Genomic DNA, 27220 nt, shown 5'->3' on the forward strand with positions numbered 1-27220 from the left:
AACAACAACAACAACAACAGAAAAACAGGCTTCATTGAAGGTGAACTGACATCAGGAAGATGACCAACAACCCCCACCCCAACATGGATCCTGGTTCTGGAACTATTGGACTTTCTGACCCAAATGACTTCAGCTGCTCTAAGCTCCTAGATGCGTGGCAGCAATGGCAGAACATTCAGGAAATAGGATCCATGCAGTGGCTCCAGCCTGGGACAGTGTGCGGGATCTGGGGTTCTGTGGAGCAAAAGCCATGTGGCTAGCTCGCACACCCTGGGGAGTTGCCCACAGCTTACTGATGTCTGGACACAATGGTGATGAAGAAGGAAAAAGAAAAAGTAGATGGAGAACAGAAGCCCAGTGAAGCCCAATAGAAAAGCTGATTTTTAAAACCTCCTGCATTTGAACTGTGTTTTAGGTTAATTTCTTGACCCTATTTGCATCGTCATTGTCTTTCTGGTTAAAATGTGTGTTATAGAGTTTTTCCTAGTGAATATTTCCCAATTGCTATGATGTTTTGTTATATCTTATGTAGAAGCCTGTTTTCAAACTGCATTTTCTGCAGAAATGTTCTTGTAATTTTGTTTCGAGAACTTTATGGAAAGGAAGTAGGATGTTCTAGACTTATAAAAGTGCTTGGTGAAATAGTGTTAAGAATGTCAAAATGCAAGTGTATTTGCAGAGAAGTTCTATTGTTTATGAAAAAGGCTGATATTTTAATTGTGTAACTTAAACTTTGCTGCTTTGGGTTATATTAGAGTTAAGCCTTGGATGGAAACAGGAAACCTTTTCTTATTTCTTTTTTTTTTTTTTTTAAGTCAAACAACTCGGAAATGTTACTCCTTCACCAATTTCAAATGCTAATATCATCTGTTTGGTTAGACCCATCCACACCTGGAATAGAAAATAATAGAGGCTGGTTGGGAGAGGGGAAGAGGGAAAGGAGAGAGCAAGAGTGAGGAGAAACAGGAAGGGTGCTTGGAGGGCAGCTGTTGGAGGTTGCTTAATTAAGCTTAGCTTAGAGGCCATGTAAGGAAAATGCACATGGTGGCTAGGGTTATGAAATAAAGCTGGAAATCTGAATCTTCAACTGACTGACTTTGGATTATTTCTCCACCATATTACCTCACTACCTACAGATCTGCAAGACAAAGGGGCCACAGACACAGGCCAAACCAAGAAAGGCCTAAGGCCCCCCACCACCTTAGGACTTTATATTTTATATTTAAACAATATATATGACTAAAATAAATACAAAAATAAACACAGAAATAGCAACACAATAAACAGCTAAATCATTCACATGAAAAGATATATATATATAATTATATACAGATGGGAATATACAATATATATGTGTTCATGTGGGTATGAGGGTAAAGAAAAAAATTTAATGGATCTTTAAATGACTTTTCTGAATTATACAATTTTTTAAAGGGATCTGGGATCATGACTCAATATTTCTGTACTCTTTCCTCTGGCTCAGACACATAAAGGGGAATACTGAGGTAAAAGATAAAGTGGAGATTCTGGGGCTCGGAGAGATAGCACAGTGGCGTTTGCCTTGCAAGCAGCCAATCCAGGACCAAAGGTGGTTGGTTCGAATCCCGGTGTCCCATATGGCCCCCTGTGCCTGCCAGGAGCTATTTCTGAGCAGACAGCCAGGATTAAGTCCTGAGCATCGGCCAGGTGTGGCCCAAAAAACAAAAAAACAAAAAAAAAAGAAAAAAAAAAAAAGATAAAGTGGAGATTCTAGGAAGGCAGGTGTCATTTAAGATAAGCAGTTTGAAAACAGAGACAGAGAAGGGATGTACAGAGACACCTTCAAAACAAGAGTCCTCATTCATTCACTTCGCAATTAAGTTTTTATTGTAAATGTATTTTGTGCTTATGGTTGTATACCTTAGTTTACTGCTGACCATCTAGCCCTACTTCTAGTCCTGAGCACAGAAACAAGTGAATGTTCTACTGATCATGCATTTGTCCTGTGGCTTTAAAAACTTTTATTCAGTTTTATTCAAACATATCATTTTTTAAAATAAGTATTACATTATGGGTTAAATGCAAGATATTGAGTAAGTGGAAATTTGATAAGTCAGGGTTTTAATTTGTTTGTATGATTTGGGGTCATATCTGGTGATGCTCAGGGATTACTCCCAGCTATGCATGCAGGAATCACTCCTGGTAGGGCTCTAGGACAATAAGGAGTGCAGGAGATTGAATCCCTGTCTGTGACATGCATAGCAAGTGCCCTATTTGTTGTGCTAACTCTCCAACATATGAAGATTCTAGAGTAAGCCTTTTATCTCCAGATTTGATGTTCTCTGCATTGAATTAGGAATCCACCCATATGATTTTAGTTATTTATCTGGACATTTAATAAGAACTTACTAATATTCAAGTAAAAAATTTAAATCAGAAATTGTGTAATATTGACCCTAATCTATTAAACTGTGGGCTTCAACTCTATGTGAATATGAGGATCATAATAAATATGTTTTAAAGTATGATCTTAAAGAGATGAGGGCTGGAAAGACCAGCCATGATATGAAGCTTACCAAAAGAGTAGTGAGTTTAGTTAGAGAAATAACTACACTAACAACTATCATGACAATGAAAGTAAGAGAAATAGAATGCCTGTCTTGATTACTGACAAGGGGTGAGGGAGGAGGGAGTTGGGGGCATTGGTGGTGGGAAGGTTGCATTGGTGAAAGGTGGAGTTCTATTTTTTATAACTGAAACACAACTAAAAACATTTTTTAACCATGGTGCTTAAATAAATATATTATTTTTAAAAAAGTATATATGGCTTATTAGATGTGTTTGACTTGTAGACCTATTTTATATATCTATATCCTAGATTCATATATAAATTTCTCAGGCAGAAAAAAATCACAGTAAAAGATATTTATGAATGCCTGATGTAGAGGATAAAGTGGATTTTAATTTAATTTTTTTAATCATTAAACAACGCTTAGCAGTTGAGACTGTCAAAAAAGGACTTTTTTTTTTTTTTTTTTTTTGCTTTTGGCTTTTGGGTCACACCCAGCTCAGGGATTACTCCTGGCTCCTGGCTCAGTGCTTAAAAATCACTGCTGGCAGGCTGGGGCACCACATGGGATGCCAGGAATCAAATTTGGTTCCGCCCTGAGTTGGCTGAATGCAAGGCAAACTTCTACTACTGTGCTATCTCTCCTGCCTCAAAGATGAACTTTCAACTCATTTAATAGTCTAAGCACAGAAAGGTAGAGTTCAAGACAGAGGCAGAACTAAAACTCCAGTCTCCACATGCTTGATTTGATGCTCCTTCAAAAGCAATAACTCTGTCTCCTAGTCACTATTTCCTATGAGGCACAGAAGCTTCTGAGTTTAATGTAGTCCCATTTGTTTATCTTTGTTTCAACGTGACTGGCCAGTGGCATTTCATCCTTAAAGATTCTTTAGCTTCAATGTCATGGAGTAGGTTCTGCCAACATTTTCCTCTATGTACTTTATGGTTTCACACCTGACATCAAGGTCTTTAATCCATTTAGTTTTGACCTTTGTGCATGGTGTTAAGAAGAGGTCTAAGTTCATATTTCTGGATGTAGTTGACCAGTTTTTTCCAGCACCACTTAATAACAAGGCTTTCTTTATTCTACTTTGTATATATTGTTCCTTTATTTGTATTTGTTTATTTATTTATTTTGGGTTTGGGGGGTCACACCTGGCAGAAAGCACAGGTTACTCCTGGATCTGTGCTCAAAAATCACTCCTGGCAGGTTTGGGAGACCAAATGAGATGCCAGGATTTGAATCACTGTCCTTTTACATGCAAGGCAGACGCCCTACCTCCAGGCTATCTCTCTGGCCCCTATATTGCTCTTTTTTAAAAAAAAATTAACAGTTCATAAAGTGTAGATCCATCTCCAGATATTTATTGATCTAACGGTCAGTCTTTATTCTAATATTATGCTGTTTTAGTGACTATTGCTTTATAGTAAAATTTAAAGTTGGGAAAAGTGCTGCCTTCCATCTTCTTTTTCCTAAGAATTACTTTAGCTATTTGTGAGTGTTTATTTTTCCAAAAAAAAATTCAAGAGTGTTTGATCCACTTATATGAAAAAATTATGTGTATTTTTATAGGGATTGCATTAAATATGTACAATGCTTTGGGAAGCATTGTCATTTAATGATGTTAATCCTCTCATTGTATGTGTCTCCATTTCCTTATTTATTTATTTTTATTTCTTTATTTCATTTATTTCCTCTTTTATTTCTTGAAGCAGTACCTTGTAGTTTTCTTTGTATAGGTATATCCCCTCTTTAGGTAAGTTGAGTCCAGGGAACTTGATTTTCTATTTACATTCTTTGAGTAATTTTCCCATTTTCTGGTCATTTGCTTTAAGTTTGTTTTCCAATCTCTTGTGCTGTATGAAGTTGTTTTGCATCTCATCTTCCAGCTCACTGATTCAGTCCTCAGATACTGTTATTTTTTTGGAGAGGCTTTCTATTGAGGTTTTCATTTCATCTATAGAGTTTTTCGGTCCTGTTATTTCAATTTGGAGTTTTTTTTAATTCTATCTTTGTGGTCTGTTCAGCTCTATCTATACTTTCTTTGAACTCTATGAACACCCTCCATATTTCTATTCTAAACTCCTTATCTGAGAAACTAACTAGGTGGTTGGTACTTTTCTTGTCATCAGAGCTGCCATCTTCATTCTCTATGCTTGATGGAGTCCTGCATTGTTTCCTCATTGACACACTTGAAAAAAAAATTTTAATATGTGTTGTGGTGGGGTTCATGAGCTAGAGGATGCACATGGCCATGAAGTGAAGCAGCCACACTCCTCTCTGGCTCCACTCTTCTTGAGCAGAGTCAGCCTACCTTGTGCAAAGGCCTGAAGAGATTATATCTGCTGGGGCCTTTCTTGGCTGCCTCATGCAGAAAAGCAGTAAACCAGGCAGGGAACAAAGCAGGAAACAAAGCAGGGAGCAAAGCAGGAAACACAAGGTACTTATTTTCAAGTATCATGCTATCTACAAACAATAAGAGCTGATTTCTTCCTTTCCAGTATGGATACCCATGATGTCTTTTTATTGACTAATTGCTATGCCAAGTACTGCCAGTACTATATTGAATAGAAGTCGTGAGAGGGGACAATTTTACTTTGCTCCAGGTTTTAGTAGATTTTAGTTTTTCTCCATTTAGTTTAAAATGAATTTGTGGCTTCTTCTGAGGAAACTGAGAACCTGAAGAAAGCCCTGTCCTGTGCTTCTCTGTCTTTTCTGAATTCTTGAAGCTCTCCTCAGAGCCCTGGGAAGCAAATCCCAAAAAAAACTGCATTCTGAAGCTATCCAGCAAGTGAGTGAGTAAGAAATGGCTGACTGTGGGGATTGCCGGGTGGAGTGCTAATTGCTCTACCTGCAGAATCTCGGAATCTCGGCCCTGCTGTGCTTCTTCTGACGAAACTGAGGACCTGAGGGGAGCCCTATCCTGTGCTTCTCTGTCTTTTCTGAATTCTTGAAGCTCTACTCAGAGCCCTGGGAAGCAAACCCCCAAAAAACTGCGTTCTGAAACTACCCAGCAAGTGAGTAAGAAATGGCTGACTGTGGGGATTGCCAGGTGAAGTGCTGATTGTTCTACCTGCGGAGTCTCTGCCCTGCTGTGCTTCTTCTGAAGAAACAGAGGACCTGAGGGGAGCCCTGTCCTGTGCTTCTCTGTCTTTTCTGAATCCTTGAAGCTCTCCTCAGAGCCCTGGGAAGCAAACCCCAAAAAACTGCATTCTGAAACTACCCAGCGAGCAAGTGAGTGAGTAAGAAATGGCTGACTTTACAAGCTCAGAAAGGGAAAGCCGCTGAACTCTGCTGGAACTCAGATGCCAGCTCCCTTATCTGCCTGTTTTCTGTGCTATGCGCCACACAGCTCCAGTCAAGTCATGTGGTATGGGGGGGGGGGGCATGGCTTTCTGTGTGGCTTTCCTCCCGACAGTGTACCATCCTATGTATTTTCAATTTTAAAAATGTGGCTCTCAAAATAAATTTCAATTGTGGTTTTGAGGAGATTTGGCTCAGTTGAAAAAGAAAGGTTGCCTACCACTGGCCTATTGCAAAAAAGCAAACTTAGACCCCCAGCTAACACCATGTATAAAGGTAAAAACCAAATAGATTAAAGACCTTGATATCAGACCTGAAATCAGAAGGTATATAAAACAACACGTAGGTAAAACGCTCCATGACATTGAGACTGAAGGAGGAAACAGCACTTTCCAAATAAGTGGAAGAAGAGATAAACAGATGGTAATATATTAAGCTGAAAATCTTCTGCACCTCAAAGAAAATAGTGCCCTGGATGCAAGAGTCACCCACTGAGTGGGAGAAACTATTCACCCAATACCCATCAGATAAGGGGCTAATATCCAAAATATACAAGGTACTGACAGAACTTTATAGGAAAAAAAATCTAATCTTATCAAAAAATGGGCAGCAGAATTGAAGAGACACTTTACCAAAGAAGAAATACAAATGGCCAAAAGGCACATGAAAAAATGGTCTGCATCACTAATCATCAGGAAGATGCAAATCAAAACAACTATGAGGTACCATCTAATGCCACAGAGATTGGCGCACATCACAAAGAATGGCAATAGGCAGTGCTGGTGGGGATGTGGAGAGAAAGAAACTCTGATTCACTGCTGTTGGGAATGCCGTCAGTCCAACCTTTATGGAAAGCGATATGGAGATTCCTCGAAAAGCTGAAAATTGAGCACCCATATGATTCAGCTATACCACTCCTAAGAGTATACACTCGGAACACAAAAATACAATTCAAAAACACTTCCTCACATCTATATTCATTGCAGCGTTATTTACAATAGCCAGACTCTGGAAACAACCAAGATGCCCTTCAACAGATGAATGGCTAAAGAAACGGTGATACATATATACAATGGAATAATATGCAGCTGTCAGGAGAGATGAAGTCATGAAATTTTCCTATACATGTATGTACATGGAATCTATTAGGCTGAGTGAAATAAGTCAGAGGGAGAAAGACAGATACAAAATAGTCTTGCTCATCTATGGGTTTTAAGAAAAATAAAAGACATTTTTGCAATAATTCTCAGAGACAAAGAGAAGGAGGGCTTGAAGATCTAGCTCACAACATGAAGCTCACCACAAATAGTGGTAAGTGCAGTTAGAGAAATAACTACACTGAGAACTATCATAACAATGTGAATGAATGAGGGAGGTAGAAAGGCAGCCTGTCTAGAGTACAGTTGGGGGGGTGGAGTGGGGAGGAGAGAAATTTGGGACATTGGTGATGGGAATGTTGTACTGGTGAAGGGGGGTGTTTTTATAAGACAGAAACCCAACTACAATCATTTTTGTAATCAAGGTGTTTTAATAAATATATTAAAAATAAATAAATAAAACTTGGTCATTAGAAATAAATTTTAAAAATATATGAATTTACACATAGAAAAATACAATATTGGCTCAGTCATGTCTTCAGTAATTATAATTCAACAGCAAGGGAAACAAAATATAAATTGTTTACATCAATCTAAAAATGTCACAGAGCAAAAGAAACTTTCATTATAATGAACAGATGTTCTATTGAGTGGATGAAAATATTCACATATTGTATTTCTACGAATTGCTGATATGGAGAACAAAAAGAATTTATAAAACTCAACAGCATCGATTAACAAAAACAATCCCAGCCAAAATTAGAAAAGGGTATTCAGAAAGATAGTAAGGGTTTAGGTCAATTATTTTGCACAGACTAACCCAGATGTTTAATTTTCATCACCACATATGGTCCCCTCATCCCCATCAGGAGTTATCTCTAATACTTATCTTAGAGATATCTCTAATACTTAGAGATAAGTATTGGTAAGTATTGGTAAGGTATATCCCAATAACCATTATTTAAATAATGGAGAATAGATAAGCAGAAACTTTACTGATAGAATACATACTTGTATAATAAGTTTATGAAAAGTATGCTCTTTAAAACTTATAATCAAGGAAATGCAAATAAAAGTAATCATTGTGAGTTATCACCTCACACCTCTGAGACTAGCTTCATCAAAATATCTAGAAACATAAAGTGCTGACAAGGTGTAAGGGAAAAATAATCCGTATTTCCTGATAGTGAAAATATAAGCTGGTCTAGTTTCTATTTTAAAAAAAGGCATGTGGCTTATAAGCATACTAAAGAATACTTCTCAGCAATAAGAAAATAACGTGTTTTGGGGTGAGGAAAGGGACCCTAGTCATACTTGAAGATTAAATCCTGTTTTTGTTCTTTAGATAAGTCACTCTCAGTGGTTCTTAAGAAGGAATATGAGATGCTGAGATTCAAACCCAGGGCTCTGGCAAAGCATGTGCTCAGCCCACTGAATCTCTGTTTGGCCCAGAAACAGATGAAATTTTGCATCTCCAAAAACATGTGTAGAAGAAGAGAAAATCATACTAAGAGAAATAAGTCTGAAGGAGAAAATAAACTGTAAAGACTTACATTATCAGATATAAAGATGAACAATGAAAAAAGAATTCTACTATTCATAAGAGTTACAGAAGACCAAACAATGGCTACTTAAGACAGAAAAATATATTAAACTGTAGTTCAAGTATGCCTTTTAATTAATCTTGAAGTCAGAAGTCTTGAAGCCTATACTTGTATTACTCAAAACATAAATCATTAAGTTCCTTTTGATTCTAACAAAAATAGGTTACAATCATATATATGAATATATTATATATACAGGATGTATAAATTTAGATAAGTATATATAAAATATAACAATATAATCAAGTATTTCAGGTAGTCAAATTCATCTTATTTTGAAAATAATGAATGAATAAAAAATGCACTGAAACCATTAGTTGAACATCTGGCTGCTGATCATTCCAAAGACTATATCAGAAAGGTTAAAAAAAGTAATTGGAAGGGAAATTGCTTGAGTGTAGGAGATATACAACAAAGTTCTATTCACCATGATCTATATACTTCTGATTCCACAGGTGTTAATGTAAGAAATGCACATAAAGGGATGAATGACAAAAATAAATGGCAATCAGTAACCTGAGTCATTTCTATCGGTGACTTATTTTCAACTTATTTCTTAAAAAAAAAAATGTCTGCAAGAGGAACAGTAAAGTTAATGCTAAATAGATGTGATTGGAAACCAAATATATCTGAAGTGGAGAAAAGACTAGGAACTGAGGAAAGAAGGTTACATCAATTGAATATTGTTTCTATTTCTGAGTTTCCTAGCAGTCTGGAAAAGAAAAAAAAAGGAAGCAATTAGGGTAGAAGTTCTTATTGCATGATTAAAGGAGAACACATTTTTAGAGAAAGACATTTTCTTGGAACTATAAGGAAATTATTCACATGGGGACTCACATATAAGTAATTTATATATAAGGAACTATGGGTAAGTTAATGAGCAGTGGTGTTAATAGCATTTTACAGAAGATATAAAAGGCTTTACTGGTGATCCTTTGACTGACTTTAGATAAAAACTAGAGAATTATAATATACTCAAATAAGACACTTTCATTGGCAGCTAACCTTGTTGCTTACTAGTGATTTTAAAAAAATTTATAAAGGTTGGGGGAAAAATGGTTTTGAATAGCACTCGTCTCAAATGCCAGTTGTCTCCTTTTGTTAACACTATTGGCTAGTAATCAATTCAAGGTTGAGGTCTTTGCAAAGAATGCTCTAGATATAGATTTCCTGTGTTAATTAGATGCTTACCACATGTATGTCTATAAGTTTAGAAATAGAAAGTATAAACCTGACTTTGAGTATTCTAAAACCAGCATTTAAAGGAGGAACTTTTATATAAACCAGGTGGCAATAATTTTGAAGATAATTTTTAAGCAAAGAAAAAACACTTACTTGCTTCTCCTCCTATAATTTAGACCAAAAATTCATTTTAAGATGAATTTATTGAAAAATTTATTAAATCTATTCAGATTGTAATGTAAAATTATTTTCTGTACATTTATTTTGTAAGTGTTTTGTGTGAAGTTTAACTGAATGCTTATACTGAATTTTCTACATATTTTGCCAAAGTTTTAGTAAAGTATAACTGAATGCTTATACTGAATTTTCTACATATTTTGCCACAGTTTTAGTAAAGAGGAATATACATTTTTACTGAAAGAAATTATATGATTTTAAAAAGATAAATTTTTTAAAGATTTAAAAGATTTTTAAAAGATTAACTCAGTTTTCTTTACAACTAAATATATCTCTTAACTAAGACCAGAAAATAAGGGCCAGAGTGATGGCGCAGCAGTAGAGCATTTGCCTTGCATGCGGCTGACCCAGGATGGACCAAGGTTCGATCCCACCGATGTCCCATGTGGTCCCCCAAGCCAGGAGCGATTTCTGAGCACATAGCCAGGAGTAACCCCTGAGCATCATCAGGTGTGCCCCCCCAAAAAATCATGTAAAATCAGAAATTAGTTGATAATAGCATCTACAATCAAACTTAAGACAATGATATACAGCAAGCTTCTAACAATCACCTTACCAATGATGTATGCTAGTTCAACTCCACTGTTAATCATCCTATGACAATGAGGGTGGGCCTGAAATTCAGTTTTGTAAAAGCTATCTGAAGTTGTGCAGTCAGTTGCTTTAACACAGAACCATCCTTAAATGTTTTCTAATTGAAATTAATCCATAATGTTTAAGATGCTAATTTTTATTGTAAAATCATATCTATTCAAAGAATCTAATACACCTAAAAAATATCTGATTGTTTTTTTCCCCTTGTTCTTATTTTCTCATCATTGCATATTTCTAATTTGCTGTCTAAGTTACAAAAATTTTAGTAAGGCTTCTGTCAGGAAATGTGAGAAGATATCAAATAAAAAAATAAAAAATTAGATATGATTAGAATATTTGATGCAATTTAAGAACAAATATAACACTGCATAGAACATTACATTTTTCTTGTTTTTATTTGAGCCACACCAGGCTACTTTAAGAATTACTCCTGGTTCTGTCTGCTCAAAATTACTCCTGGAAGCCTCAGTGAATCATACAGGTTGCTGAGGATTAAACATGGGTGGTCCATGTGCAAGACAAAAGTCCAACCTCCTGTGCTATCACTTCAGCCCCATTAATGCCATTCTTTAACACCAATAGGTGAAAACCATATGCATCTAATCTAATGAAGTCTTCTGCATATGCTCAATTTTATAGTTTCTATATATTTGTAGGGATGTCTAAAAGACTGAGGGAGGAAAAAAAGAAACATTTATTAAAAAACAATGATTAAAACAAAAATCATAAAGTATATACTATATGTGCATATCTGTGAACTGAGAAGTTTGAAAACAATGTTTTCTGTTCTCACAAGGTTTGTGATCTTTTTGAATTAATGTTTTTTTTTTTTTTTTTTTTTTTTGTTTTTTTTGTTTTTGGGCCACACCCGGTAACGCTCAGGGGTTACTCCTGGCTATGTGCTCAGAAGTTGCTCCTGGCTTGGGGGACCATATGGGACACCGGGGGATCGAACCTCGGTCCGTCCAAGGCTAGTGCAGGCAAGTCAGGCACCTTACCTTTAGCGCCACCGCCCGGCCCCTGAATTAATGTTTTTATAAGTATACTGTTTTCCTCATAAAACTTTTTTCCTTAGGATAATAATATTATTTAAAAGTTTGGTGCTTTAAAAATAGATTATCATAGTATTTTAACTATTTTCACATTTTATTTAAAGACACTACAGGTTAGCAAAAATAGGCTTCTGAATTTGTGCCATTTCAACAACCACATACTTAGCTTAATAAAACTTAATTTTCACTTCTTTACGTTAGACAATTGCTAAGGACAGAGGTCACTGATATCAGATGAAGTGACTCCCCAGAAGAGTCTATAGCCAAGTACTTCATGAGGCAGGATCATTAAGTCATAAAGGTTTCCTTACAGGGCTATGGAGTAAAAATATAACACACACAAGTCATATGAAAACCTGCAGTTAATAGCACATGGTTTAGTAGATCTTCACATAAATATGAAAGCATGCTATTAATTGTGATTTACTCTAAGCTCATTGATTGTTACACAGTGTTGAAAAGAAAGCTAGTTCCAGTCTTTCTATTAGATTTATAAATCTAACTAGAAAATCAAAACACATAGTGTCTAACATATAGCTCAGAATTGTCATCTGCTATTTACAAAGCTTGTGAAGTTGCTCTGTTAGTGGTATGGTGTTTGAATCTAATATCATGCAGATTGAGCTTTCCAATATATTGTTTGCATGACATTTATTAATATCTGCCCAAATAAGAAATGCATGTATAATCAGCACACCTGGGTCTTAAAATTAAGACCAAATATATACTTGACATGCACTTTGTTGCTCTCATGAGAACTAACTTGGTTGAATGAAATTTTGAATCATTTAGATCAATACAGTATATAAAAATAAGATGTTCTTTAGTATGTCCTAGACTATGGTTTAGATTAGAAAATGAAAGGGATGTATCTTTTGCTTACATTAGTTAAAATTTTAGCTACAACTAGAATTTGAATAGGATTGCAGAAAAATAAATTTTAAATTACTGCTCAAAACTTTCAGCTGTGAACCCTAATGTAGGATAAAAGTTTGTCTTGGCTAGTCACTTCCAAAATATGTAAACTTGGGTGGAAACTACCAAGTCCTGGATACACTCACTGACAAGGGAGAAATTTTCCAGTCCTGGCATAGCACATGGCACAACAGGATTGTCAAGACCTGGCATACTGGCTAACAAATGCCAGGCAGGGGACACAGCTTGCTGAACAGTAGAATTATTGCCAGGTAAGTCTTTCACTGGTGTTTACAGGCTAGGTAGGATGAAAGGCAGAAACCCCACAGTTTTAGAATCTTCTTCATTGGCAGAGATCTTCTTTTTACATGTTGCAGCCAATATCACCAAACCTCAGGGGTCTCCATTAAAGGCACAGAACACAGGGTATCATATATATATATTTCCTTCCTGTGATGGAGTGAATCAGAGAGTAAAAGCAAATCAAAACTAACTCCAAGTCACTTATCTTGCAATATTTTAATCTATAAAGGACTCCTTGGTATAGTGTACCATTATTAAAATGTAAAATTTAGAAATAATATTGAAAGAATATTGCATAATACATTATATTCTGATTTTTTATGAAAATATAAACTCGTAATTTTGTTGATGTTTGACTTTGTTGGGTAAATATACTATCATATCATAATTATTTATCATAATTAGCCACAGATATGCGAGCCTGCAGTTTTCTTCAAATACTTTATAGATTTGTCATTTTATGTATAAGTGCTTTATAAAAATTCATATTATGAAGCATCATGTGATGCAAAAAAATCAGTCAGACAGATGTTTTTAACAAAATTGCAAGACGTGATCTATTCAGAATATATATTTTTAGTGTCCTCTTTGTTGAGGACCATAAAAGTCACTAAGCATCCAAGGTCACTTAATTCAGCAAGTATTTATGGAACATCTGCATCCTTAAAAGCAAAGAACTAAGAGCTCTGGGAATATTAAGGTTAAAAAGAGTTTTATCCTGTAGGAAGCTATATAAAGAATGACTTACAAGGATACATAGGGAAGGCCAATGGGAAAATTACAAAGCATAACAGACACATTACCAAGCTCAGTGCAATCGTTCAACATGTATCTCTAAGCCAGTTATCTGCTCAAGACAAAAGGGGTGATTCTTTTCCTTAGTGAATTTATAACCTAAAATGTTAGATTAAAAAGAACATTTTGAATGAATAATTTGATACGATGCATACTAGCAAAATGACAAGAATAGCTCCAAGGTGGTTTTATGTGAATGCTTCTTAAAATATTTGAATGTGGAACTGAGCTTTCTTATGTCTTTTCTTTTTCTTTTTTTGTTTTTGGGCCACACCTGGTGATGCTCAGGGGTTACTCCTGGCTATGCGCTCAGAAATTGTTCCAGGCTTGGGGGACCATATGAAACGTCGGGATTGCTTGCAAGGCAAATGCTCTATTGTAGTACTATTGCCTCAGACCCTGGAACTGAGCTTTGGTGACACGTAGGAGAGTAGGATAGGTAGAAAGAATTTTTCGGTAGTGCCAACAAAACGGACAAAATCCCAGAAAGAGAAATCAAATGGAATTGTGCAGGGAATTGTAAAGACATGACGGTAAGTAAACAGCTATGGATCATGAGCTACAAAGTTAAGGAACAACCAGTGGTCAACAACATAAGATTTCTGAACCTGAAATCATTCTAACAATAAGAAAGAGCTGGTATTAGTCCCCGGAGCAAAGCTTATCTACATGCTTTAATGTCTGAAAGAGTAATGATTCAACTATGCCTCATGTGATCATTCCTTTGCAATCTAAAGTTCTAGAAAGGCAGATCTAAAAAAATAAGGATAGTTTTCCAGAGGTTTATTAGAAAAATATTCTAGTGATCAACACCTAGACAGAGAGGAGAGAGCTTAGTGGGCCTCAAGAAGAAGTCTGCTAACTCTCTGTAGAGCAGTGGTTCTCAATTAGTGGGGTGCGTACCCAGGAGGTGGCGCGAGGCTCCTTAAAGGGAAGTGCGGTTTGACCTCGGCCAACACTGTCATAAAGAGCTAAGCCCCGTGTTTTTGTCTCTGTCTGTCTCTGGAGCTGAGAGTTGCTGTGTCCTGCTCCAAACCCCGCTTCGAAAAGCTATTCATTGCAAAACGTGCTCTTTGTAGCCATTAATCCAGACATCACCTCTGATTAAAAAAATCAGCTCAAATTATTTTATATATTTTTGTTTTGCAGGTTAAAACTTTTTTAAATAAAGATACTATTTATAGTCGCGTGGGGGGGTGCGAAAAATGTTTTCTTCTTGCTAGGGTGGGAATGACAGAAAATAATTGAGAAGCACTGCTGAAGAGGGTTGGAATAAAATAGCCATGTATTGAGAGAAGTGTTGAGACATAGATCCTGAAGGCATCTGGGGACATATATGTCTTGGATCAGAGAACTTTCTGTTTATCAGGACAGCCCAAATAGGGCTGTTAGATTGTCACTAGAAATACTTTCAACGGGTGAGAGTATCCTCACCAATCTTTTGGATTGGGCTCATTCATGTATCAGCTTGCATAACCTTACAGACTTTAAGATATAAAATAAAGTTTCAGAACAATTAGCTAAATTAGGAATTAAAATATGAAAAATTTAAAAAGACATTAGCGAATTTCTAATAGTTTCTCAAAGCTCAACATATTCTTAATTCACTGCTTTGAATCTATATGGACACTCAAAATGAATGAAAGAGACACATTCAGTGTTAGTATCTGCATGTTAGGAGACTTAAACATCCTAAATTTGGATGAAAAACTTATGACCATAATTTAGAAATTTAATGTTTGTGTAAATTCAAGATGCTCCTTTTTTCTCCGCTGACTATTTTAAAATCAAAACCAAAATAAATTCACATAGCATGATAAAAAATAAATTTAAAGACTGGGTGTTTGTATAGCAAAGTTCATAGCATAAAATGATCTTAATAGAAGGCTCCTTTTGGCCCCTAGAGCAGAACCTGAAACTTTAAGAAATCTGAAATGTTTAGGAGAATAATGATTCATGAATCATTTGTGGGACTGTCTAAAGTCAAGGTACACTGCTCTGGAACATCCATTTCAATGTGTTCTAAGACCTATGGGCATTACTAGTTATCCTCCAAATGCTTTTTTCTATTTTCCTTAGGTATAATAACTCAGCTAATGTGTACATTTTTCAACCTTCTTGTAGGGTGGTATGGTCATGTAATATAGGTCGAAAGATATGCGAACTGATTAGTGCACTACCTTGCTGTCTCCATCTTAAAGACAATAATCTTTCTTTGGACCTTCTCTCCAGTCCTCTCATACCAATGACTTCAATGTATAGTACAATAATTCATCTTTAACCATGAAGCTTTAGATAATTTAAAAGATTATGTACAACGCCTAAGTCTACAAAAGGAGTAACTGTACAGAAAAATGCCAGTCATCTAAAACATAATGTGTAAATGAAACAACTTATCATTTTTATTCAGTTGTATAACTTCTAACCCAACTTATACATTCAAAGTTCATTCATTTAAGAAAACAAGTAAAAATGGGTAAGATCATAAGTTCACTAATATTCTCTGTGTTCCTAAACAGGCTTAGAAAGGATTTTATTTTAATAGTAAATATTATATTTGCAGTTCTGAAGTATTTCCTAATCATGAACAAACTACAAATCAAATGAATTCATCGTGAAAGGCAAGCAATCCATATGATTAATTCTGATTCCTTGTTGAAAATAGCCAAGGTACAGTAGAATGGCATTATTTATTATCGATTTAACAAATTAAAGGTTAATAGAATACTCAAATTCATAAAACAATCCTTACTAATATTTCTGGTACTCAAATCTAGAAGAAATTTCTGGTACAAAATATGCACTGCATAAGAGTGCAGAAAGAAAGAGATTTCTTTCATGGTTCAAAATCTGTAAATAAACAGGACAAATAATGGTATATTAATACCTATACTAAAATATATAAAAATGTCTTTTTTCAAAATTAACCTTATATCCTCAGTCTTATATTTAGCAAATTTCTGCTTCTGATCTTATTATTGTAAATATAAGAGTGAGAAGCAGCTTTCTAATAGAAAATATCAGTACCTAGAACTAATAAGGTAAACAACATCAAACTGTATTTTGTCACAATCAAAAAAAAAACAAAAAAAACAAAGTGAGTTCTTTAATAACAATGGAAAAAGTGGTTTGATAATCCTGGCTTAAAAAACATGAATTTTACAATATATAGTTGTTACAGAGACAAATTTAGTAACTTAATAAAATGGTATAATGCTAAATCCATTATATATATTTATATATCAGTTTTAAAAAAAGGCAAGGACTTTATGTTTGGTTATATCTATTATCTTTCAGAATTAATTCCTTTGATTGAGACCAGCCTGTTATAAGGATAAAATCATCAAGTAACTCAGAAGTGATAAATTATCTTGATATAATTTTGAGAAAAAGACCATACTTTTAACAAGGAATGTTTGTCATTACTAACCAAACAAGGATTTCTATATACAATATACTATAGCTATAAAAACTAGAAACACTGTGGAGTTTGCTGCAAATTTTAAGATAATAATTGCAAATGTCAGTGGAAGTTAAGAAAATGTTGGTTCAAGTTCTCAAAACTTGACCTCACAATGACATCATTTTTGGCATGATCAATGCCCCAAACTTTCTCTTTATGTAAGATACATTGATACAAATTTTTTTAGAATAGAAACTATAAAAATATATATTAAACTTTTATAACTAGAAAAGATATACCATAGTTTTCAGAAGTATTCTATATCTCATTCTTAAATTTTGTGTGCTTAAGTAGATAATCTTTTTTAATTACATGTTAAAATTAAAAATTGCTAACAAATTTGCCAAAAATTAAAAATAAGTGATTGGCCTCATAAACATTCAATTAAAAAGAGACAAAACTAAAATAATAACTAAAGCAATGAAAAAAATGGGGGGGTCGTGGAACACTGGTGATGCTCAGACGTGACTCCTGGATATGTGCTCAGAAATCTCTCCTGGCTTGGGAAACCATATGGGACACTGGGGGATCAAACTGTTGTCTACCCTAGGTTAGTGCATGCAAGGCAAATTGCCCTACAACTTGTGACACTGCTCCATCCAGCCCCAGGCAATGAAATATTTCTGTGCTCATACCTCTGCCAAATTTGAAGTTGACACTCAAATATAAAAATTTGAAAATAAATTATCAAATTAAATTATTTTTTCTTACCTTTCCACTTCATATTTTTCAAAAATAATCAGATTGGTGATGCTAAAGATTTAAAAACAAATTGGGGCAAGGTAAATAGTTTAAAAGGTAAGGTTCTTGTCTTGCCTGGGTTCAATCCTGAGTTTTTATATGGTCCACTGAGAACTGTCAGGTGTGATTCCTGAGTGGAGAACTAGGAGAAACCCCTGAGCATTGCTCATTATGATCCTGCCCAAGTGAACCAAACAACCCCCCACTCAAAACCAAGCAAAAAATACCTTAATGTTGCCAAAAAGTACCAGGTAATCTTAGAAAGTAAAATACATTTGATAAGAACAGATACTATACTTGATCTTAGCCAAAAGGCTGAGAAGCGATAGAAAGTAAAATACATTTGAAAGTATTTCCTTGGAATGAACTGATCCCACAATCAAAACATTTTCCTTTGCATAACTTTTTAGTTACTATCACAAAAATTATGTTTGGCTTTTACATTTAAGATGTTACTGATAATTGGTGCCGGAGCGGTGGTGCAAGCAGTAAGGCATATCTGCTTTGTGCTTTAGCCTAGGACGGACCACTGTTTGATCCCCTTGCATCCCATATGATTCCCCAAGCCAGGAGTGATTTCTGAGGGCATGGCGAGGAGTAACCCCTGAGCGTCACCAGGTGTGACCCAAAACAACAACAACAACAACAACAACAAGATGTTATTGATAATTACATTAAAACCAATAATAAACTAGAGTATACACTCCCTGCAGACACACAATTAGTTTTCCATCTCTGAAAATCTTTATATTCTTAGAGTTAACTTCTCTTTTGGAGTTATGCCACACGCTAAAGCTAATAGCTCTCTATGCCAAAGAGAGTACCATAAGTTCTCACTTAGCTTTATTGATAAGTTCTTGGAAAGTATAACTTTAAGTAATACAACATAGGATTAATCTAGTTATTCTAATGATATCTAATCCTTCAACATAGGCCGAGAGTCTTTTCTCATCATCATTCTAACAAAATAATGTTGAATGAACAGTATTATTCAGGCTCTATTAATACAGAATCAACTCTTCCTCTCAACCCAAGAGGATATATCTCTTTTTGGCCATTTAAACATTTTGTTTGCAAATGGGTCATATTTTTAACTGTACATTTGAAAAAAAAGTTATTATTTTTATTTTATGCATTTATATATTGAACCAAAGGATGAAACATTTCCACTTCATTCCTAACAAGGTCTTTTATTAGTGGAACATTCTTATACTCATCTAATAATAGTTGAACTTTTTCTAACTATTCAATGACTTGAAATTGTTTAAATTCATAAAATCTAAAGATATTTCCCATAAAGGCAAGCAATTTTGGAAAATTTAGTATGTATATAAACATATTTTAAAGTAATGAAATTAAAGAATCCAGATAGATAGGGGTGGGTATGTCTGTCAATGATTTCTTGGCAAGTAGTATAACTAAAGTTATTCTGTCATGAAGGCCAACCAGTTTGTGCATGTAGTTAACTGGAGCCAGTAAGATACTTACTGATGCCAGCACTGGCCCAAAGGAGGCCAGATTTTAATAAGACAGAAGAAGCTTCAAAAGAAACAAGAGCTGTGATAAGAACAAGAATGTGGATCAACTAAAGTTCAAAACTCTTCCTTCTGACAATGCCTTAGAAACAGACTTATCTACAAAGAAAGTACCAAGTGAGGTGTTTTGGAGAATACCTATAAAATACAACTTTGTAAGTAGAACAATTCCCTTTTCTCAAGGTTGTCTGTATTTCTGTCTGTCTGTCTGTCTCTCCTCATAATTTCTAAATAAAATCGTTTTACTTCTCTAATTCTATTTTCCTAAATTTTTTTCCTGTGAGGGAAAGCAATAGATTTATTTAAAAAAATGTGGGCAGGATTGGGATTTATTTTCCTTTTACTGCACAGAGAAGTCCTTCACTGCAGCTTAAGTTCCACAAATCTCTGATAAAACAGGTGGCAGGTTCCAAAGTCATGTAGATCAACAAGGACTCAAATGCATTCTGACAATTACTGAGTGGAGCTACTAGGACTGAAGCATCCTCACCAAGTAGGTTTCATGACAGACTTAATCAGTCCTGACTCACCCAGGGGTTTTCCAGAGTGAATGAGGAGGCAGAGTAGATTCTGCTCTTAAAGCTACTATTCTTCCCCCACCTCACATAGTCATCTTCTACAAAACCACTCTGTGCAGAAACATTTGAATTTATTTAGTAGCACTTCACTCAGAGTTATTTAAGTTTCACCTTACCTAGGAAGAAGCAAAATATAATTCTGTTATGCAGGCTCAGTAGGCTTAATAAAATAGGCCTCTCCACCCACCATGCCCAAAGCTAAACCACTGACACATTCCAAACTTTCTTTCAAACTGATATTAGAAAAAATCAGCTTAACTTCTGCTGTGGTTGATATGGGTTAACTTAATATCCCTGTGTTATGATTACAATGATTTCTAGAACTTCCCAGGCCTGGAGGTCTTGCTTAAGAAAAACTTATAAGTGAGTCTGTTAAATTTTTGAAGACTTTAATTTGATTCTAAAAATTACCAAAGTAAAGATAGTGCAATGCAATGCATAATGAATTTCACTATAATAATTGCAATTCACTAAGTGAGTACTCAAAGTCTGCTCAATATATAATTTGGATAAAGGACAAGTAGCCATATTCTGGCATGGCAGGGACTGTAAAATCCCATGTAACTTTCTGTTGAGTCATTTTTATTTCGTACCTATACACCTGAGGGTATAGGCATCTTGGTAATCGGCTTTACAAAACAGAGGATCTGCCTTGGGCTAATAGCCTTGCTATATTCTGTTGTCATCCTATATTTCAAATCTTTATCCTTAGTCAATCGGGTCAGGAAATGAAGAGTTTATTATTTTAGGCAGTCCTCTATGAATTCAGTCACAGAAAAACTAATTGTATCTTCTGAGCTATTAATTGACTTAGCTCCAGGAGTGTTGTATAAAACATATGGTGCAAGATTCAAGCAACTGTCCAGGACTGAGCACAGGGGGCATTTGGCTTCTTTCTGAAAAGAACCACTGAAGGTAATCCCTTTGCAGCTGCAGTACAGATGGTTTTCTTTACACTATTTCACTGAATACTAAACAGAAACTGGAAAAAGTTTGAAAACATAATAAACAAACAGCTGAGTGTTAGCTTAAATGCTCTCTGCATTTATGACAGAAAAGCATTCAGAGTCTCTGGATGTTTATCAGATAGTTGAAAAGAAAAACAGAAGCATGAAAATGGAATGCAATGATTTTGAAATTGTACCTAAATATGGTTTTGTGTGGATTTCTTCAAAATAACAATATAATTAAATTGCTCTGAAACTTTGAGTATGGGTGTCATGATTTATAATCTTCAACATCAGCAAGTTTAGGTTTCCTGAAAATATGCTAGGTTAGATAAAGCTGAAATCACCTTTCCCTAAAGGAGTTGCTTGAAAATCACTTTGATGGCTCTTAACCTTTGTTCTTCCTCCTTGGTGTGGCAACCTCACACACTAGCATCCTTAGAAATAAAAAACACAAAGTCAATTACTATTTCAACTTTATATCTTTTATCCTTCTCTGGCAGAGAAAAAAATAATAGCTAGAGTACAAGTTAGGTGATAAAGGGATCATATAAATGAGCTGGTTTGGGCTATTAATATTTTAGCTGGACATAATGAAGTCTAGTGAATAATATTGATGGATCAATCATTAGTAAATTTACATAAATATGTGTTTGACTTTCTTCTAGAAAATGGGTTGCAGCAGGAACAAACAAAATAACTAAAATTCATGTAAAGACCAAACACTGTTTCACATGCAATAAAATTAAGAGTACCAAAATAAATTCACATTTTGTTTCTGATTATAGATAACACTAATAAATACTAGTGTAAATGCAGATAATATTTGCCTATTCTCTTCAAAGTCACATTTGGTCCTAAACTTCCCGAATTATTTAAAATAAACATATTGCTTTATAATAAAATACTACTGTTTATTTATATTTTATTAAGTATTTCCAACCAAAGGTGGAATTATTTTATAAAGAATGCATGACATAAATATATTTTTCTATATTCTCAAATCAATAAAGTATTGAAAACGATCAAAAAGGAAAACAGCAATTATTTAATTTTCCTAACATGGAACTTTTTGCTTCATCAGTTGGACAGTTTCTGAGTGGTAAATAGAAAAACTAGTCTAAATGTTTTCTGAAGGCTTGAAATTCAAAGCATAAAATGCAAAATAAACTAAATAAAAATAAAATTTTCTCTTTCTCACTGTTCTCTTCCCATATTTGAGTTCCATAAGCTTTTCACACTTTGGAAAACATCATACTATGGTGGGGGGGAGGCAAAGACAAACCATGCCAATGCAGTTATAAGTGGCTGGTAGCTGATGTGACGCGTCTTCTAAATGCCTGCCATCTGCAGCAGGCATCCTAGCTGCTCTGCTGTGCCAGAATCCAGCTCGTTCCCAACTCTCAGCTGAAAATGCTTTGCTTATTTCTTGTTTAGTCTTCTGAATTTCTTTCTTCTTGCTTGTCTTTCATTTAATTTGGTAAAACACTACGATGCCAGCATTTAATTCACTTATTTAGCTGAAAGTCAACATGGAATTTACAATGGCAGTTGCTGTCATTTCCACTGCATCAAAAGACAGTTCAAAATCCTTAAAAGAGAAAAGTTCTGCTCTAACACAGCCAGGAGGCAATAAGGTAACATGTGACTGTGTTTCTCTGTTTTTCATTGTTAAGTTTTTTATTAAGTTAATGTATATTAAGGGTATAGTTTTCCAGCTCTTCAAAAAACATGTTAACACACCTTCCCCACAAAGTAAAAATCTCCCTCCATCACAGTCTATTGTCCATAGTCTTTATACTTTGATCCCATTCATTTTAACAACCTTAGTTTTATGATTATAGTTCATGGTTTGTTTTTCTTTGCTTTGTCTCTTCCCTTGCTCTGCTTCTTTCTCAGTATTAAGTATAAATGGGACTATAAGTTATTTCTTTCTTTCTAAATTATTTCAATAATCATGACCCACTATGGTTTCATCCATATTCTTGTAAAAGGCAAGATTTTATTTTTCTTTCCTTTCTTTCTTTTTTGAAGAAAAGGAGTTTGGAACACATCCAGCAATTCTCAGAACTTAGAACTTATTCCTGGCTCTATATTCAGGTATCATTCTAAGTTTCAAGGCAACGGCCTTATTCTTTCCCCCTCACCTTCACATATGTCTGAGTAGAATTCCTTTGTAGACATACTGATATATTTAACCACAATTTTTTTTACCCATTCAATATCATCAGGTTTTTCCAGATGTTGGCTGCTGCAAACTGCACAACAACAAACATTGTTGTGCTTACATTTTTCAAATTAATATTGTGTGTCCTTCATATACACAGATATTTATGGGTGTAATAGTTTTACTGTCTTGAGAAATCTCTACATTGTTTTTCATGGGGAGCTAATCTAATTTACATTTACACCAATGGCACATGCAAGTTCCTTTTTCTTGACATTCCAACCAAACTTCTTTTTGTTATTTTTTAATTAATTTTTATATAGCCCCATCACAGGTATAAGTGGCAGATATTACATTGTTATTTTGATTTGCATTCCATTGAGTGATAATGAGCATTGCTCATGTGCCTATTAACAATCGCATATTGAAAATGGCTAATTTTTCTTCCCTCCTACACCTTCAAGTATTGTTATACTTAGACTTATAACTCTTTTAAATAGGTGAATACTTAAGCAACCTATAAAGAAACACTTGATTGTTGACATGAGATGCAGTGTTTAAGCTTAATACACAGCTGCTGCTTTGAGTGCTGTGACAAAGATGAAGATTTTCCTAGGCCTCAAATTCTACAGGGTATAAATAATTTTTCAACAACAGAGCCTGAGGCTCTAGGAGAAAGAACTGATAATCTAATTTGATTTGAGAATTGGTTAGTCATGATGAAAGATACCTGTATTCATTATATAGTATTGGGAATTATTTGAGTTTCAAATATGTAATTTTCTTTAAAGTAATTTAATTAATCTCTTGGAAACCTTAATCATGGGAAGCATGATTCATCACTAATGTTTAGGTTTCCCAGAACATGTGTTCATATGGGTAAAGCTGAAACCACTTCTGCTTACCCAGCCTGTATCTCAGAGAATAGGTAGCTTCTGGAGGAAAGGCTGGGGTGGTGACAAAGGGGAAAAGAGAAGGTGAATCCCCAAACTGATGTTTGAGAAGTCCTATATGCTGAGATGTTTTTGAATTGTTTGACAGGTAATTAAGTTTGGGAAATGAAACCAGAAAAACTATTAGTGTGTTCTTTGACTATGAGTCATTTTTCTTCAGCAAAGACACAAACATGACTTATTTAAAGTTTTCTTTTCTATTTCTCCAACATTGCAAAATACTTTAAATTTCAAAAAAAAATCAAAACTACCATAAGGTTTAAGAAACAAGAACTTTTATTTTTCCAGTTCTAGAAACTTTGTCCCTAATAAGGAAGACATCACAGACAATTATAGAACTGCCCTCTACATGCCTTAATGTCAGACATTAGTCCAGTGAGAAATCTGATAAAGGGTAATATATTCACAAATAAATATAAGGGGCAGCAATTTATTATAAATAGCTACTAAACTTATTTATCAAAGTGTCTTATAGGTGAAGAGAGAGTGTACAAACAACTTCTCCATTGTTTATTTTCATCTTTGTGATTTAGAGCATGAGTATTAGTTCAACTTCTGTACCAATTAATGAAACTCCTCTGTGTATTCTTTTATTATTAAGGGCTCTGGCATGTAACATTTTAATTATAAAAACTGTACACAAATGTTGTAAACAAATCAAATGATCCAGGGTGGTTCTTGTTATCATGAGCACCTGCTGTGTTTCTTTTTCTCATGTATTCCCCTGATAGGAGCAACCTAGTTTACTTTGGGAAAAGCCACACTACATGTGGTTTGTATAAGACAAACTTTATCTCTAAGTTTAGGGTAAGTCAATCAAATAATATTATTTTAATCCTCTGGCCACAGAAAGTATATCAAAGTAAACAAAATGCTTGTTATCTGCTTAAACTTTAAATTTAGAAGTTTACTGACAATTCAGCCTCTTTTCAGTCTCTAAGATCATCATTGATATCAGTTGTTTGGTATATTTCCTTTGAGACTTGTCACATTTTGAAGAAGGGCAATTTGGGCCACACCTACTGGTGTTCAGGGGTTATTTCTGGGAATGTGTTCAGAAACCACTTTTGGAAGGTTTGAGGGATCACATGCAATGCTGGGGATCAAACCAAGGTCAGCTTCATGCAAGGCAAACACCCTGCCTGCTGTGCTATTGCTCTGGTCACTAGATTTGACAAATTTGCTAATAGAATAATATATATCCATATGTACATAAAACACTTTAGCATGTGTTTTATCCATTTAAACATTCTGAATAGTCACACAGCCCCCCAAAACTAAGTTACATACAGTTTAGATGTATATTTCAATTTTAGGATAACATACACACTTTCATTTGCTTAATCACTGTGTATCAAACTGTTATTGAGAGAATACAATTCATTGTATGAGCAGAAACTACTCTCTAACATATATGTAACAGAAGGAAAAATACTTGGTAAAAGCAGCATTGTCATCTCTAAACTAGCCCTAGCATTGTTACCTTATATCTCTGTACTAGTATAGTATAGTATAGTATAGTATAGTATAGTATAGTATAGTATAGTATAGTACTGTAAAGTATAGCTTAAAATATAGAATAGTATAAAAGTAAAAAAAAAGAGCTCTTTTCTATTTCTTTGAGAAAAATAAAAATAAACTCAGGACAACAGAAGAAAAATGAGGATATATAAAACAAGTCTCAATGATGTTTCCCTCAGATTCTTAACTGTTAGAGACTTTCTTTTGAGCAGGCTGGCACACTCAAATGTTGGTGGTAGCAAAAACAAGCTAAATTAGACTTTGAAATGGAGTCACAATGCCTGGAACTGGATCAAAAATTTGGCACTATAAGTAAAAAAAAAACAAACACACAAATAAATTATTTGCATACTGAAGAAATACAGGCAGCAAGAAAATGGAAAAAACAATCTAAAGACAGAGTATAAGGAAGGTCACTGTGGCTATGGGTTTGGAATGTGAAATACAGCTGTAAGTTGTAGGTCTTATTTTTAAGCCTATCAGTATATTTATATATTTTAGTATATTTGTATGAATGATCATTTCACAGATCTTTATAGGAAGTCAAGCTAACCAGTGGGAGTGAAAATATCCAGTGTATTTAACATTTAAATTACTTAGATTAAATATATTAAGTCAATATTATATAAATTTTATATTCATATTATATTGTAACAAAAATTACTAAACATTTATATCATTTATCCTTTACTTCTTTAAACTCATTGAACACTTAATTATATGCATTATAATTTGATTATAGTCTTGTTATTAGATTGAAAGTACCTTAGAAATGGGGAACATATCTGTTTTATTGGACACTGTACATGTGTAATTGTAAAATTGCCTATGTACATATGTCATTGACCAACACATATCCAATACATTTTATTCAATAGATGTATAAACATAAATTATTGGAAAAAAAGAAAAGATATAAGAAAAAATGAGAATTGGGCCGGAGCAGTAGCACAGTAGTAGGGTGCCTGCCTTGCACATGGCTGACCCAGCACCGACCTCGGTTCAATCCCTGGTGTCTCATATAGTCCCCAAGCAGGAGCAATTTCTGAGCACATAGCCATGAGTAACTATTGAGCTGGGTGTTGCTCAAAAACAAAACAAAACAAACAAAAGAAAAGAAAAGAGAAGTAAAATAAGAAATGATGTAGATGAAGTCTAAGGTAAAACTAACTTAAAGCTAATGCACATATTAACTCATTATAGTATTCTACAAAGATGAAAAGTTTTTGCAAGATAATAGGACAGTTTGAAAAGAATAAGACCAGGGCTGACATGGTGGTGCTAGAGGTAAGGTGTCTGCCTTGCCAGCGCTAGCCTAGGACGGACCATGGTTCGATCCCCCCGGCGTCCCATATGGTCCCCCAAGCCAGGAGTGACCTCGGAGCACATAGCCAGGAGTAACCCCTGAGTGTCACCGGGTGTGGCCCCAAAAAACCATAAAAATATAATAAAAAAAGAAAAGAATAAGATCATATTTTTCCTTTCTTTAAAATTTTTATTGTGGCCAAAGTGAATTACAAATATTTCACAGTAATATTCAAGGTTCAAAGTTCCAGCTCACCTCAGGAAGCTCACCACAAAGAGTGATGAGTTTAGTTAGCTACATTTTGAGTTACATTTTGAACTGTCCTAATAATGAGAATGTATGAGGGAAATGGAAAGCCTGTCTAGAGTACAGGCGGGG

At 34.7% G+C, this 27220-nt stretch overlaps 1 protein-coding gene and 1 pseudogene across 1 annotated transcript in view; both read right to left on the bottom strand.

Annotated features, from left to right (window-relative positions):
- The window catches only part of IMMP2L (inner mitochondrial membrane peptidase subunit 2), a 950803-nt gene that overhangs the window by 120255 nt on the left and 803328 nt on the right, over positions 1 to 27220 (bottom strand). The gene's annotated exons all lie outside the window — the stretch shown is intronic.
- LOC125994900 (uncharacterized) lies at positions 17947 to 18162 on the bottom strand (annotated as a pseudogene).

This window comes from Suncus etruscus, chromosome 1 (assembly GCF_024139225.1).
Source record: "Suncus etruscus isolate mSunEtr1 chromosome 1, mSunEtr1.pri.cur, whole genome shotgun sequence".
Classification (NCBI taxonomy): Eukaryota; Metazoa; Chordata; class Mammalia; order Eulipotyphla; family Soricidae; genus Suncus; species Suncus etruscus.